The sequence below is a fragment of the Giraffa tippelskirchi genome, chromosome 13, assembly GCF_054371585.1.
Source record: "Giraffa tippelskirchi isolate mGirTip1 chromosome 13, T2T-mGirTip1v1.2.pri, whole genome shotgun sequence".
Classification (NCBI taxonomy): domain Eukaryota; kingdom Metazoa; phylum Chordata; class Mammalia; order Artiodactyla; family Giraffidae; genus Giraffa; species Giraffa tippelskirchi.
Genome location: NC_137287.1, coordinates 50,291,018 through 50,307,678, shown reverse-complemented (window position 1 = coordinate 50,307,678; position 16,661 = coordinate 50,291,018). Strand labels below are relative to the sequence as shown.

At 39.0% G+C, this 16,661-nt stretch overlaps 1 protein-coding gene across 1 annotated transcript in view; it reads left to right on the top strand.

Moving 5' to 3' along the window:
- PLCB1 (phospholipase C beta 1) overlaps window positions 1-16,661 on the top strand; it is an 859,183-nt gene that overhangs the window by 261,758 nt on the left and 580,764 nt on the right. The gene's annotated exons all lie outside the window — the stretch shown is intronic.

Genomic DNA, 16,661 nt, shown 5'->3' with positions numbered 1-16,661 from the left:
TCAGTTCAGTTCAGTTGTTCAGTCGTGTCTGACTCTTTGCAACCCCATGGACGGCAGTATGCCAGGTTTCCTTATCCATCACCAACTCTCAGAGCTTGCTCAACTCATCGAGTCAGTGATGCCATCCAACCATCTCATCCTCTGTCATCCCCTTCTCCTCCCACCTTCAATCTTTCCCAGCATCAGAGTCTTTTCAAATGAGTTAGTTCTTCGCATTAGGTGGCCAAAGTATTGGAGTTTCAACTTCAGCATCAGTCCTTCCAATGAATATTCAGGACTGATTTCCTTAAGGATTGACTGGTTGGATCTCCTTGCAGTCCAAGGGACTCTCAAGAGTCTTCTCCAACACCACAGTTCAAAAGCATCAATTCTTCAGTGCTCAGCTTTCTTTATAGGCCAACTCTCACATCCATACTTGACTACTGGAAAAAACATAGCTTTGACTAGATGAACTTTGTTGGCAAAGTAATGTCTCTGCTTTTTAATATGCTGTCTAGGTTGGTCATAGCTTTTCTTCCAAGGAGAAAGTGACTTTTAATTTCATGGCTGCAGTCACCATCTGCAGTGACTTTGGAGCCCCCCAAAATAAAGTCTCTCACTGTTTCTATTGTTTCCCCATCTATTTGCAATGAAGTGATGGGACCGGATGCTATGATCTTAGTTTTCCAAATGTTGAGTTTTACACCAACTTTTTCACTCACCTCTTTCATCAAGAGGCTCTTTAGTTCTTCTTTTTAGTTCTTCTTCACTTTCTGCCATAAAGGTGGTGTTGTCTGCGTATCTAAGGTTATTGATATTTCTCCTGGCAATCTTGATTCCAGTTTGTGCTTCATCTGGCCTGGCATTGCACATGATGTACTCTGCATATAAGTTAATTAAGCAGGGTGAAAATATACAGCCTTGACGTATTCCTTTCCCAATTTGAATCCAGTCTGTGGTTCCATGTCCGGTTCTAACTGTTGCTTCTTGACCTGCATACAGATTTCTCAGGAGGCAGGTCAGGTGGTCTGATATTCCCATCTCTTGAAGAATTTTCCACAGTTTTTTGTGATACACACAGTCAAAGGCTTTGGTGTAATCAATAAAGCAGAAGTAGATGTTTTTCTGGAACTCTCTTGCTTTTTTGATGATCCAACGGATATGGGCATTTTGATGTCTGGTTCCTCTGCCTTTTCTAAATCCAGCTTGAACATCTGGAATTTCATGGTTCACGTACTGTTGAAGCCTGGCTTGGAGAATTTTGAGCATTACTTTTCTAGCATGTGAGATGAGTGCAATTGTGCAGTAGTTTGAACATTCTTTGGCATTGCCTTTCTTTGGGATTGGAATGAAAACTGACTTTTTCTAGTTCTGTGGGCACTGCTGAGTTTTCCAAATTTGCTGGAATATTGAGTGCAGCACTTTAATAGCATCATCTTTTAGGACTTGAAATAGCTCAACTGGAATTCTATCACCTCCACTAGCTTTGTTCATAGTGATGCTTCTTAAGGCCCACTTGACTTCACACTCCAAGATATCTGGCTTTAGGTGAGTGATCACACCATCATGGTTATCTGGGTCATGAAGATCTTTTTTGTATAGTTCTTCTGTGTGTTCTTGCCACCTCTTCTTAATATCTTCTGCTTCTGTTAGCTTGATTGTGCTCATGTTTGCATGAAATGTTCCCTTGGTATTTCTAATTTTCTTGAAGAGATCTCTAGTCTTTCCCATTGTGTTATTTTCCTCTATTTCTTTGCACTGATCACTGAGGAAGGCTTTCTTATCTCTCTTTGCTATTCTTTGGAACTCTGCATTCAAATGGATATATCTTTCCGTTTCTCCTTTGCCTTTAGCTTCTCATCTTTTCTCAGCTATATGTAAGGCCTCCTCAGACAACTATTTTGCCTTTTTGCATTTCTTTTTCTTGAGGATGGTCTTGATCACTGCCTCCTATACAATGTCATGAGCTTCCATCAATAATTTTTCAGCCACTCTGTTTATCAGATCTAATCCCTTGACTCTATTTGTCACTGCCACTGTATAATCATAAGTGATTTGATTTAGGTCATACCTGAATGGTCTAGTGGTTTTCCCTACTCTCTTCAGTTTAAGTCTGAATTTGGCAGTGAGGAGTTCATGATCTGAGCCATAGTCAGCTCCCGGTCTTGTTTTTGCTGACTGTATAGAGCTTCTCCATCTTTGGGTGGATGTTTGGGTACTATTATAAAAGATAAAATCTAGAATGTCAAAGTATTAATGTAAGTATTCAACTGTTTCTCATTCACTTCAGAGTTCAGTGTCAGTATATCTGGTCTAAGGATGCCTATTCTCTATCGATGATCCAGGGACATAGGCTGTATTTGATCTTGTGGTTCCAGTATCTCTTGGGATCTCTTTGACCTCTGTGTAATGTAAGAAGGGGGACGAAAGGTTCAGAAATGATCCTCATCCCTTCCATTTATGTTCTGCTTATGAAAACTACTCATGTGACCCTCCTTAAATTAAAAGGATGCTCCAAAATGTGATTTATGATTAGATGGTGAAATTTCTGCAATTCCTTGCAATTTGTAAGTCAAAGTGCAGACTTTCAGTGGACAGTTATCCATGCTGCCATAGAGCCTGCTCTGCCCATTAATGCTGATCTTCAGGAGCCTACCCACCTGGGTACAGGGAGTAGTCAGTGCTATGAGAACACAGTCCTTCAGAAATCGCCAAGTGGCATGGTCCAGTTAACCCTTTAGTTCTGTGCCCTGTAAATGACTTAATAATAATTCTATCAGAAAGTGTTGTTACAGCTCTTCGGAATGCTTTCATATTACTAAAATAATCTTAAGGAAATCACTCACTCCAGTCTAAGCATCAAATGATATTTTATGTAACAAAGAACCTCTTCATGCTGTATTTTTCTTTTTTTCATACAGGCTTGCAGAATGAATATGAGATAAATGAGGACTGTCATGTCTGTAACATACTTGCCTTTGTGCTTGCACTGGTAGATTCTCTTCCTTCTCTCTCTCTCTCGCTTCCTCTCTTCCTTGGCATCTCAATTTTCGATTACTCACATATTTTTATTTTAAAATCGCATCTGATCATTATTAACATCAATGATTTTCTTTAAAGAAGGTGAGGTACTTTTTCTGTGCACTTTAATTTGAATATGAGCTTTTATACGTGAGGAAATTACAAGCGAGAAAGCCTGTCATATCCACATGCTATTTGTTTCCAATTTATGTGTGTCCATGTCAGTGTTTCTAAAACTTGAGAGTATATCAGGATCATCTGGAGGGTTTGTTAGAACATAGATTTCTGGATCCCGCTGCCGGAGTTTCCTCTTCAGTGAGTCTGGGATGGGACCCACAGATTTCCTTTTCTAGCAAGTTCCCAAGTGGTCCTGCTGCTGCTGCTGGCCTAGGGACAGTACTTTGAGAAAAATGATCTTTCTATCAAGTAATACCAAAGAGGGAGTGATAAAGTTATTGAATTTATGCAGTTTCTTTAAGGTTGGAATATTTGATATGTCCCAGCTTTTGTACTAAAAATAATAATAGTAATAATGCCGAAAGACATACAGTGCTTAAGACTCAAGTTAATTTAATTCCATAATCGTAAGGTAGAACAGTACCAAATTCAGTACATGGAGACTTCTGTACTTAATTTTGACTGACCCACATAGAACAAGTGTGATTTATCTGACTTAAAATTGAAAACCCAAATAAGCTAGGTTGGGAAACACAATATATTTTTATTATTGGGCCAAAAAGGAGACAAATTGGTTATTAAAACTGTAAGAGTGATTGGGCCAAAGTACAGGTTAGTAAGTTGCTCAGACATTAAGCAGAATAATCAGAAAATTATGCAAATTTTATGAACAAGCAAGGTAGAATATTTTCAATAAGCATGAGTCCAGGGTCTGAGCTATACAGATTTAAGAATTTTCTCCTAGGCATTTACTTTCTTAAGTAATTCTGAAGAAAATTTATTTTTAAGGCTTACTTTCACCTAAGCAAGAATAAATCTATTGTACAATAATGAAAAAAGAAAAAGAGCTCTATTCTTTGGATGTTCAACAGTTCTGTTAAGGATTCATAAGTTATTTATTTGGAAAATCATATACTCAGGGGCATTGAACCTGGTCCAGGTGGTGCTTGTGGGAAAGAACCTGCCTGTCAATGCAGGAGACATGAGGTTGGTTGGACCCCTGGGTCAGGAAGGTCCCCTGGAGGAGGGTACGACATCCCACTCCAGTATTCTTGTCTGGAGAATCCCATGGACAGAGGAGCCTGGCAGGTTATATTCCATGGGGTTGCAAAGAGTTAGATATGACTGAAGTGACTTAGCATGCATGCATAGAAGATTATAAAATTCAATTGTTCTATACTCTAGAGAATAGAGTAGTTTAACCTAACATGAAAAACTGTGGAATGACAGAATAAGAATTACATTGGGTTGCTTTTTTAAGTATGGAACCTGCCTAGAGTCAGCATATAGGACTCTCTTCAAAAGGTGACCAGTGATGACGATCACATGTGATTCTTTAAGGAGATGATCTGGAACAAAAAGACAATTTACACACCAGGAAGGTAATATTCAAGCAGCCAAGGACAATCAGAATATTTCTTCTTTTTTCTTTCATAAAAAAATGAAAAATTTTATGTAATTATTTTCTCTCAATTATATTTACAAAAGAGGCATTAGCAAGGAAAATGTCTTGATTTGAAGGAAGGAAAGGATACAAAGAAATTCTGCCCTGCCTTTTGCCAGTTTTATTTGGGATCTATTCCATTCTCCCTTGCTTCTTCTTTTATCACCTGATTTAACATTTCAGAAAAGTTATCCCAGGAAGGGTTTTTATGGTTGTTTTTCTTGGCACGACTCTACACTTCCTCTGTGTATTCAGAGTGTTCTGCCTTGAGGAGGGGGAGTTCATGCCTAAGCATGGACAGAAACCCAGGATCCAGTGCCCCTCCATGCCTCAGAGTCAGTTTTCAGGGAGTCATGTTGGCAAACTTGCTGTCAACTGTCATCACTCAGAGAGCTTGTCCTGGGACCCCTGCTTCTTTCCTCCTTCCCGATCTTAGTCTTGGGTTTGCCCATTCTGCTGTGACTCTGCCCAGTAATGGCCAGCCTGGGAGCTGACCCCAGCATATCTGATCTCCTGAGATGAAACGTCACATGAATTTCATGTAAAGGTCAAGACAAGGATGGGTTCGAAAAAGACAGTATCTTCTGTTAATTTTCATTCTGTCTTGTTTCTACCTGCTGTTCGGAAGCTGTAATTGGAGTAAACATTAGGCCTTGTGAAAGAAATTTTACAAAGTAGGAAGGAGTACCTCTTTTATGTTACGGAGTGCAAATGTGGAGGATATAGGTGTGTTGCTCCAAGCTGAAAAGGTTCAGCAAGTTCATTTACTCAAGCTTCCTTTGAACAAGTAGCCTACTTCCCACCTCCCAATTCTGTCCACATGTTACTCTGGTAATTTAAAGTTCTATAATCCCTCCTTAAAACATTTTAATGTTTAATGACCTTTCAGAGTTCATTACCTTTTGTTTAATAGAATTCCCTCCTTTCCATGTTAGCCACTAAAGTCTGATTCCTACAAATGTGTAAATCCCAATTTTATCTCTCTCTTCTAAATCTGTGCTATCTCCATGTTATCCCCAAATTCCTGTTGGATAAACTTCATGCAGCCACTTGCCTTCTTCTTGATCTTTATCCTTGTCTGACCCCTTAATGGTGGTCAGGTCTTTTCTTTCCCCTCTTCCTATAGGGTCTCCCCTCAAGAGCTGCAAGCTTTCAGTTTCACAGTCTCCCCTACATCGTCTTTCAGATCTGTCCCACACTAGGTCTTACTGTGCTTGCTTTTCATTTACTCCCTCACCATTTATAGAGAAGTAGTAATATCAAAATAATAGGATTTGTGAAAAATACCTAGAAAAGTGATGTTGTTCATAGAAATGTTTTTTAAAAAGTCATCTTTATTCACATTTAAAGTTTTGATAAAATCATGAAATGAATTATTTTTATTCACCTTTGGAGTAAAGTTTGTATGTTCTCCCTAGGGATATAGTTTTTAAAGAAAGGAAACCAGAGTAGGTAGTTGAAAATAGAATAAATCTTTATCAAAAAGAAAATGACCTAAAATATAGTGGGTATGAACATATTTATTTTCAGCCCTAAATATGACAAAAGGGAACTCTAGTTTGGAAATTAGGTAAGCTGATGTTTTTTATAATCTTTTTCTCACTAGGAAAAAGAGAAAACTATTTACACATTAGATTAGAAGATATATACTCATATAGCTATTTCCAGGAAATAATCAAAATATTTTAACACTGGATTAAGGGTGATACAAGATAAAATACACTGTACAGTGACCAAGAACTCACTGTTTCAAAAAATGCTCATTTCAGTAGATGTATCATGATAGTTCAGCCTGTTTTCAAAGAAAATTTAAGAATTCCAAAAGTACACAGAATATATCAAAAGCCAAAGACAATAATAAATATAAAAATGTGATTTAACAATTTGTATGCACATGAATCAGAATGCTTTTGAGTTTAACATTAATTTCTAAGTTGATTATTCACAAATGATAGCCAATTTGGATCATGTTCTCCAAACAGACCCAAATACAAGTGGTAGTGAGCAAGAGATTTTTTAAGATAGGGCCTCCCCGAGACAACAGGAAGAGAGAGGGAAACAGGACAGTGAAAGAGCAGACGCCGACCCAAGGGGAGCTTTGGGAGCAGTCCCGGCCTTGGCCTGGGAATATGCTCCACCCCAAGGCAAGGTGGCTGGGCTGTGATGCATCCGTCCCTCCTGAGCTCTTGCCCTCTGCTGCAATGGCTCCCAGGCTCTTCCAAGTCTCTGAACAAGTGGATCAAGTGCTCCAGGAGCCCAAAGACAGTCAAGGTCAGTGCTTAAGGAGAGACTCATGCAGGCACTGGGGAATGGTGTCCCCAGTAAGGGGAACTGGCAAGCATCAGGGTGGGCATCAATCAAGTTTCCTACAGGAAGTTTACTAGAATTTCCTGGTAAGTGGAAAATGACCCTGGATTTAGTGAACTTTTTCTGTTATTTACAGTTCTTGATATGAATAGCTGGCTTCTTTATGTGTACTTGCATTAGATTGATCAACAGTCAAATAAAAACGAGTTTACCTCTGATGAAATTAGAGCACACAGTCAAAACCTTAGGAATGATGTGTTCACTGACTCAGTGACTATTCTTCTTCTAGGGACAATTCATTAAGCATGTTACTCTTCATGTTACTCTTCATAAGGACATATCCAGTCCTTATCCCTACACATGAACATTGGAAAGAGCTTTGTTGGCTTCCTTTTGTCTTGCCACAAAATGAAAAGTGATCTTAAGAAGGAAGTCTTCTTTGAAAAGAAAATGACATGCTATTGTATACTTGTCAACTTCAAATATCTCATTTTAGAAGCTACATTAACTCCTTGCATGTTCAGGGTGTCACGTGAGATTAAAAGATCATCAAAACCCTAGGGTTGTTGCTTTTCCCACATCCCATACCTCCTGATATATTGTGTTTTCCTTCTGTTTGTTTTAAGATATTGTCTATCTTCACTTGATTTCCTCTTTGATTAAATTGTTGCTCAAAAGTGTGTTGTTTAATTTCCATGAATCACAGGTTTAAAAAAGCTTTAGAATGTCCTTCATGAAGCCATAAAAATTTTATTAAATCAAAAAAACAAATGTGTGGTTGCCAGAACACTGGGAGAGTCATGGCAAGATAAAAGCAAACTTTTGGAAAGAAACATTTGTGATAATGTGTTGGGATGAATAGCTGAGGCAGAAAAAAATGAGACTATCTGGTTAGATATTGTTAATACAGTGTGACTCCTAGGGAAAGCAAGGACAAATGACATTTTTGTATACTTCAGAAAATTTAAAAGTCATCATATACGCCATGACTGTGTGATTGAAAAGAAAAGGAAGTACCTCAGTTACCAACCCGGCTACAGGGCTGAATCACAACATCTGGCAATAGGCCAAGCATGTTTAGAACCTGTCCTTGACTTTGTCCAGGCTCTAGGGCACGATAAGGAAATCACTGCTTTAATCTATAATGATATTGATGCTACTGATAAACTCAGTAGTCTGAAGACTTTTCTCAAACAGTCTTATTATCAGTTCTCTCATTGCTTTTGGGACTCTCATGCAGTTATTTCATATTACATGGATATAGGCAATTTGTCCAGCATTCTACAGAATGTTTTACAAGTTCTAGCCCTGGTGAAGTAGCCTTCTCTATGGGCAGCTGTTGTCTCCATTTAATATCTAGGACAGAGGTTCTCAAACTTAAGATTGCTTCTGAATCACCCCAAAGCTTAATTAAAATACAGGTTTCTCGGCCCCACCTCAGAGGTTCAGATTCAGTAGGTCTAGGGTGGGACCTTAGAATTTGCATTTTGCACATATTCCAATGTGATGTTGATGCTGATCCTTCTGGTCCAGGAACCACATTTTAAGAACTACTGGTTCAGGGAAATGAAAGAGTTTAAGTCATGGAAGCAGATAAATGGTATACTCAAATATTCTAGTAGGGTAAGATTAAGAGACTAGAAGCAACTTGAACTACCAGATAAAAAAGCTTGGCTGGCTGTTCAGCCATAGGGAAATAGGTGTAGACCAGAGGTAACATTTTAAATGATTTAAGGGGAAAATCTGACTATGTTTAAATTGTCTGGACTTTTCAAGTGGAAACAGCTTGTTTGCCTGATTAATCTATATCACTTCCATATTTCTTTTTAAGAGACATTTTATGGAGATTGGATTTATGCTCACCTAAATATCCATAGAGATAGTTTTCTACATTTATGTAACTATTTGCCGAATGATAAATGCTGTTTCTAGTTCATCTGATTAGCCTGAAATTAGGACTTTTGCTGAGAAAAGGCATAATAGAAAAATTTCACAATGCAATCTTTATTACCGTAATACAATTTTAAAAAATCCCTGAGTCTTTAGCCAATGCAATATCATTATTTGTCCATAAAAATGCCATGAATCCCTCCTAGGGATGCCTGTTAATAGATATGAGCTAGGAAAATAAAACATATTTTTGTAAACTTTCATTATACTCCTGAATATATCTTTAGTATATGTATAGATTTTCCCTGTTGATTACAGTCTTTTTCTCAGTCTTTAAAATGATAATCAAATAAGTTTAAAGTAAATCCGGTTACTATCCATTTAAGTCTCTTCAGTTTTTCATTCATTATTTTTAAAAATTGCTAAGATATATTTCCTAATATGATATACTCTAGCTCTCTTTTCTCCCATAGTCTTATACGCATGGAGTTATAAACGTGTATGCTGTTAGAATTAAGTTTTATTAATGTTATATCTTAATAAAAGGTTTGGTGCTATGGATAAAATTTTATGTTCAGTTGCATTAACTTTCAACTTAAGCAGCTTTTTTATTATTAGATGAATATATCAAAGTTTTTCAGAGAGTTGAAGAAGGAAGTTAGAAGGAGGAAATTTGGCTGTTGCATAACAAGGGGCTGAACTATCTCTCCGGTTATGTACAAAGGAAAAGTTAAATAGGTATTTGCCAATATACTTCACATATTGTGACCTAGTTTCACAACCTCTTTAAACTTCTGTTACATTATATTTATCATGATTCTTTTTTTGTACATGAATAACGACACATGTTCATTTTCTACTTGTATTATTCTGTTAATATTCCTGCTATTTTTTAATACTGAAAAAGATTTATTTAATGAAAAAAACTAGGTCTGGGGGAAAATGAATTCTTTTCCTATCCTGTATTCAGTCTCAGTGATCTTTGGCAATGGATATATTTTTCTCTGGAACTCAGTTTCCTCACCTGTGATCTCCTCCAGTACCAGAAGTCTATGGTTACATTACAGTCATTGTTTCCTGTTGGATGTATTAAGAAAGGTGACAGCTTTACAGTCATTTTTATGCTGGGGAGAGTGCCAAGATATGTAAAGTCATTTACATTTTAATTAAATGCCTTAGAACGTGGAAACAATGGGATAGTGTATTAGTTATCCACTGCTGCATAGCAAATGACCACAAACTTAGTGGCTTGAAGCAACCCACATTTATTAATATTATCTCAAAGTTTCAAGTGGGTCAGGGTCTCATCTGCTTAGGGTCTCACAGGCTGCAATAAAAGTGTCTACTGGGCTGTGTTTCCATTTGGAGCTAGAGTTCCTTTACCAAACTCATTCATGCTGTTGCCACAGCTGACAAAGTTCTGTGGTTCTTTGTCACCATAGGACTGAGGCCCTTAGCTCTTAGAGGCCGTCCCTTTCCAGAGACAATACAGGACAGAGCCAGCACGTGAGCATCTCTACTGCTTCGAGTCTATCACTGCCGGTCACTCCTGAAGGACTCACCCAGGATGTCTTTGTTTTAGTTAAATTTAAGTAATCTGTTCAGAGATTTCATGACACCTGCAAGATTCCTTCACATTTGCCCCATAAGGTAACATAATTGTGGGAGGGAAGAATAGCCTTTGCTGTATTCTGTTGCCTTGAAGCAAGTTGTAGATCCTGACCACAGTCAGTGGGAGAGGTTTTCACAGAGGCATAGATGTCAGGGGCAGGAGTCCTGGTGGTCAGCTTGGAATTCGGCTCGCTACAGGTGGGCCAAAAGTTGAGATTCGTGATGCAGTTATTCAACTGATGAGCAATAGTCACTGAAGGTTTACGTTAGTTCTCCCGTCTTCAAAGTAGAGGAACATGATACTGATGTTACAGTGGTGCAGTCAAGACTAATGAGATAATATGTACAAATTTCCTTACAATTCTTGGCACATTGTCAGTTCTCTATTACTAGTTAAAATTATTATTATTGTTGTCATATTAATTATATTACTTGATTTTGGTTCCTTTTGTCTTATTCAATAATTTTTCAGTTTTATTTGATTGGCTAAAAACTATGTCAATACTTATAATACAATTCATAAGACATGCTAGTTCACATGTTCTCCATTTCAAATATTAATTTTATTTTGCATTTAACTGTGACACTGAAAGTAAAACCAACTTCCTTTCCAAGTTGACTCAACGTATAACGAAATATCTCAAGTACTAGATTTTCATTTTTGTTTGTTTTCTTGTTTGCTTTCTGTGCTTTTCTTCTAGGTGCTTTACTTACACTTTACTGGCTTTTCTCCTGGGGTCTCTTCCCTTTCACTTGGCATGGCAACTATTGCCAGCATAAGAATTTATGTGGATGCAGGAGTCCCTGCTAGCTAAGTGAAGATCTCAGTTTAATATCTCAGTAGATTAAACAACAGCCCACTGAGAAAGGTATTGATAGCACTGGCGTCTCTGTTTGACACACAAGGATTCAAGAACAGGCATCTATAGTAACTGACTTAATAGTACACAGATTCACAGCTTAAGTGTTCTGCCTTCTAGTTCTATGAAATTTGCACGATATTAAACCAAGAATTTTTTAAATAAAGAAATCCAGATGTGTCATCTTTCTCTTTCCTCTGCTGTGGCTGGTCTTGGTGACCTGGGCGTCTCATTTCCTTGTGTGTTTCCTGCACTGAGGCTCCAGTTCAGACTGTGGGGGGAAAGACAACTGAGGCTAGGGAGCAAAGAAAGCGAGAGACCAGGTGAAGGTGGGTGTGGGGGATTTTTTGTTGAGAGGTATGCTAAACAGATTTTCACTCCCTCAGGAGTGAAATCAAGTTAAAGAACACAGAGTCTATTTTATCTGCTTCTCTTTAAATTAAAACACTTCATTAAATGATGCTCAAGTTGCTTTATTTAAACATTGGACATTTTAGGGGGTTGGCAGCCAATAAAACATATTAATGTCTTCTACTTTTGGTAAATCAAGGTTGAACAACTTAATGAATATAACACATGGGGAAGTATACATACCCAGCCATTAATATCTTCCCTGTGTAATGTTTATGACTGTAATTGCTGCTCTGATTATATATTGTGTGAACTTGAAGCACATTATTGTATTTGATGACTAATAGAATTTGGTGGCAATGCATAGAAATTGGTATTCTGGAAGAGGGCTGAGTTTTAAATTGCATTCTTTTCCTGAGTTTGCAGTACATTTCATGACTCATCTACCTCACAGTGTGTTGGTGGCTGATGAATTGAAGTCCTTTTGCTGAATAGTAAACATCAGAGACAGTTTGGTCTTCTCCTAGCTTTTCTGTCTCGGTTTTCTCATCACTCATTCAAAGTATCAAAAATAAATCATTGATTACTGTTAATTGACTTTTGTCCATACTGACCTAGAGAGAAGGCACGTTTGTCCATATGTCAGTGTATGTACCGGGGGTGCTAGGAATGTGATCTCTAAGCTCTGCAGAGGCCATTGTGTGCCTTGGAAATAAAAGGGGGTCTATTAGTTCATTCTTCATTTACTGTTGCAGGTAGATCACAGGTCTTTGGGCACCCCAACCCTCTTTCCTTGTTGGGTGGGCTTAGAGGTGAGAGAGAAGGACACATTTTCTTCTTTTACTTTGCTAAATGTCTTTAATGTTACAAAGTGTAACACAAAAGTTGTGTAGTGTAGCAATTTTCATCAAAAATCAATGATTGCTTAAATTTACAAACAGGGACATTTGATCTATGGAGTAAAATCTAACGGTAAGGACACATTAGAATAGAAGTTAGTGGCTTTTGTCATTCAATAGTTTATCTTCAATAAATAAAATCTGAGCCTAAGTTATTCACCATTAGTCACACTTTTGCTTTTAATAGATGTAAATTCTTATTTGCCCATTCTGTATATAAAGAAGTGACCATTTTAAATTTTTCATGTAACATAATATAACATATAATGCATAGTTTTATCTCTCATGTTCACCTAAAAAGCCTTTTAATAGCAATTCTGTGAATTAGTATATCAGCATTTTTCATTATGGTCCATGGAACAGCATCACAGGAGAGAGCATGATAGAGATGTGGATTTTTAGGTGTACCTAAGTGCTGCTGAACTAGAAATGCTGATGAATGGTGCTCAACTGGTCTATGTTTTACAAGTGTTCTAGGTGACTCCAATGTAGTCTTTGAGAACCACTGATGAAGCAAATAGTATCATACTCATTGTATAGATGATACAGTTGATGCTCACTGTGGTCTGATGATTGCACAAATACATGGCTAGTTCATTTTAGGGCCCTTCCTCAAACCCAAGTATTAAAAATCATGGAGCCTCCCTCTCTTAAAGAAAATAATAAAGAAATAGACCTGGAAAATGGTCACTCTAAAATGAGTTGAGAAAGGGGCCATTTCCTTGCTTTCTCATCATGAAAGTGGGTTGTTAAAACTATGAACACTAGAAAATTAACCCAGAAAGAGTTTTAATGACACAAGTAACATTTTTGCAGTCCCTCCATTGTGTTCCTCATTTTCTTTTTAGTGGAGTGCAAATAGGATGTAGTTAAATCCCCGAGGGGTGGCTGTTGCATGTTAATAGAAGTGGGAGACTATTTTAATCATGTCTTCCTAGCCCAATGAGTCTGTGGATAGATTTCCACCAGGGTCTTTCGCATACCACATTACCCATGCTCAGAGTGCCCTGTGGTGGTTTTCCTGCACGCACAATTTTACACACGCTGCAGAGAAGTTTCTTAGTTGTGGTATCAAAATGAATGTTAACTACCCCTCTGTGACTTGGGAAATGAATGTTTCCTCTTGAGCTGAAAGCAGAAAACAGTGTTCATTATCTGTAATAGAAAAGTCTATAGAATGATGCCTGGTAAGGTCTATTTCTTTGTGAACTCAATTTGGGCTTTGTCTGTAAAACAAATAAGTAAAGTTAAGTCTATTGTTTATTCAACTAGGAGGAATTTCCTTGAATAGAAGACGTTAGTGTGCAATTAGATAAATGTACCATGTATTTGTGTATGATTTTTATTCTGCATACATATATATATATATAAAATATGATGCTACATTTATGGGGAAAAAAGCCTGAAAAACATGTCAGTATTTTATGAATAATTACAAAGAGAACATGCAGGTAGCAACTGCTAAGTTCGGAAGTGATTGGTAACTCTCCATGCACTTCTGCTCTATCCAGAGTGACTTGTTTTCTGCTCAGGACTCCTGCCTTTTGCATTTGCAACTGCTGTTTCCTCTCCCTGGAGCCCTTCCCACAAAACACAGAATTATAAGGCTGGCAAACTCCTTTTCATCCTTATGTGTTGGCTGAAAAGGTGCCATAGCCCTTTGTGGTCCATGTCTGCAGTGCACTTTGAAATGTCTCCTTTAGAGTATAATCATTAGCTTTGTGCATGAGTGTCTCTTTATATTTTGAGGTGTCATTCCTCAGTATCTAGTCTGTACCTGATACATTGCAGCATTCAATAAATAATGCTTCTGTGAATTAATGACGGGCATTTCCAAATGGATAAAGTCCTCAAACCAGCGTCTCCTCTATGCACTGTCATTTTGCCCAAACTTCCGAGTCCCAGTGAGGAAGCTGGAATCCCTAGAGCTGTCAATGCCTTCTCTCTTTACTTTAGTCAGTTCTACCTCCTATCATCAGTTCAGTTCAGTTCAGTCCCTTGGTCGTGTCTGACTCTTTGCGACCCCATGGACTGCAGCATGCCAGGCCTCCCTGTCCATCACCAACTCTCAGAGCTTGCTCAAACTCATGTCCATCGAGTTGGTGACGCCATCCAACCATCTCATCCTCTGTCTTCTTTATTCCTAACACCTTGACCTTCATCTGGTCTCTGTCTCTCAACATTCCACTCAGTTCTTGTCTTTTAGATTCAGTTTCTTCAAGCTAGGTTTTCTTCCTGTTTCTCCTCTTTGAGTAAATGTTTTGGCTGCTGTTGCCATGAAGATGAAGAAACCTGGGCCAGATGCCCCACCTCCTATCTCCTGAATCCTTTGTATGCCTTTGCCTGGGTGAAGTCTTAAGTCCCACATTTGATAGCTGTTTGTTCCTAACTTTCACCAGGTGACCTTCGATACTGTGGACAGTGCATCCTTGGGGGAAGCATGATGCCCACTACCCCATCCTGCAAGATCCTTGTTGGTTTTGCTATCTGTCACACACCAGGTTTTGGGAGGGTTTCCACAGAGTCACGCACAGTAATGGGTTAAGGAATTCACTAAAATGGAAAGCAAATTGTGAAGGCCAGTGTGAGCAAAAGAAGAAAAGGCATTGTTTGCTGTGCTCCCTTCTGCTTGTGGAGAGCTGTGCAGGGCCCGGGGTTCTGTTGGACCTGCTGTGGGGTTTGCACCCCAGTCCATCACATCTTTGACCCTTATTGTCCTGAAATCAAGAAATCAACCTTAGACTCAGGAAAATAATCAGACCATTTTGCACCAAATGTTTGGAGTTGGGAATGGCTGTTTGAAGGGATTGGTTGGGAATCCCAGGTGCTGGTCCTTGTAAAAGTTGGGGCCTATGAGAAATTATCGCCCCTCCTGTGAGGGTGCAACACCTTCCACTGGGATAAGGGGCTCAGAGGCCTGCACCCCAATGGCTCCTTGTCTAGCAAACAGCTTGGATGTCTCTGCTCACTGCACCAGTCTCATCTGGCTGGTGGCAGAGTTCTCTGTGTAACTCGGTGATGTGCACATCCCAGACTTCATGGCTCAGTGTCCCTCGCCAGACTTTTAGGGTTTCTATGCTTTTACCCAAATCCATTTCTGGTCTTCTCTCTCCCTTTTCTTCATATATTCTGTGCCCACAATGGAATTCTGCATGCCACCCGTGTGCGCCCCTCCCGCACTGCCATTGTGCCTTCCTTTGGGCTTTTCCTCACTCACTCTTTTTTTTTTTAATTAATTAATTTACGTTTTTTAATTGAAGGATGATTACTTTATGGAATTTCGTTGTTTGCTGTCAAACCTCAACATGAATCGGCCGTAGGTGTACACAGTTCCCCACCCATCCCTCTCTCCTGATGCCTGCCTTTGCCCTCCCCCTCCCTCCTGCTTCCCACATGCTGTCCTCCTCCTTCCCACACGCTGTCCTCCTCCTCTGAGCAACTAAGAGCCACAGAGGCCTCGAGGTTCTGCTCAAACCTCTGGTCCTCTCTTGGCTGAATGTTTGCCCATGTGGGACCTCCAGCTGGGGGAGACCTTTATCTTCTCACTTCTCTTCTCCAGTCTCAATGACTCCTCCACAGAATTTTTTTTCTGAGCCTCTAGGGGATAAGTAATCTTTTCTTTTTAACCCCCCTCCGTCATAGCAGTTAACTTTAAAGTTGGCATTAAGACACTCTCCCTTGTCTTATGTGTATATATATTTCTTTACTTTGCAAGTCCCTTCAGAGCAGCTGCCATATCTTATGTGTCTTGTATCCTGGAGTAACTTGAATATTATAGGCATTCAATAATATATAATGAATAAATGAAAAGATAGGCCCAAGCGGTGTGTGCAAAAGGCTTGGGGTGCAGGTATGGGAGGCATACCCATCGCTTTAGCTTGGCCACATGGGCTGGGTATGCTGTGAGCTGGGGGTGGCACCTCCTTCCACCCCCCACGCTAACCCCTCACCCCACTCACAAATCCTCCAAACACTCAGTGACTCTCAGGATTGTATTTCAACAAGGGAACAGGAAGGCCTGACTCATCATGACTTAGGAATGGCTTATAGGATAGACTGGGGACCCAAACCATTATACTTTCAAAATGTATTATGATATATGAAGCTGAGAACTAGCAGGTA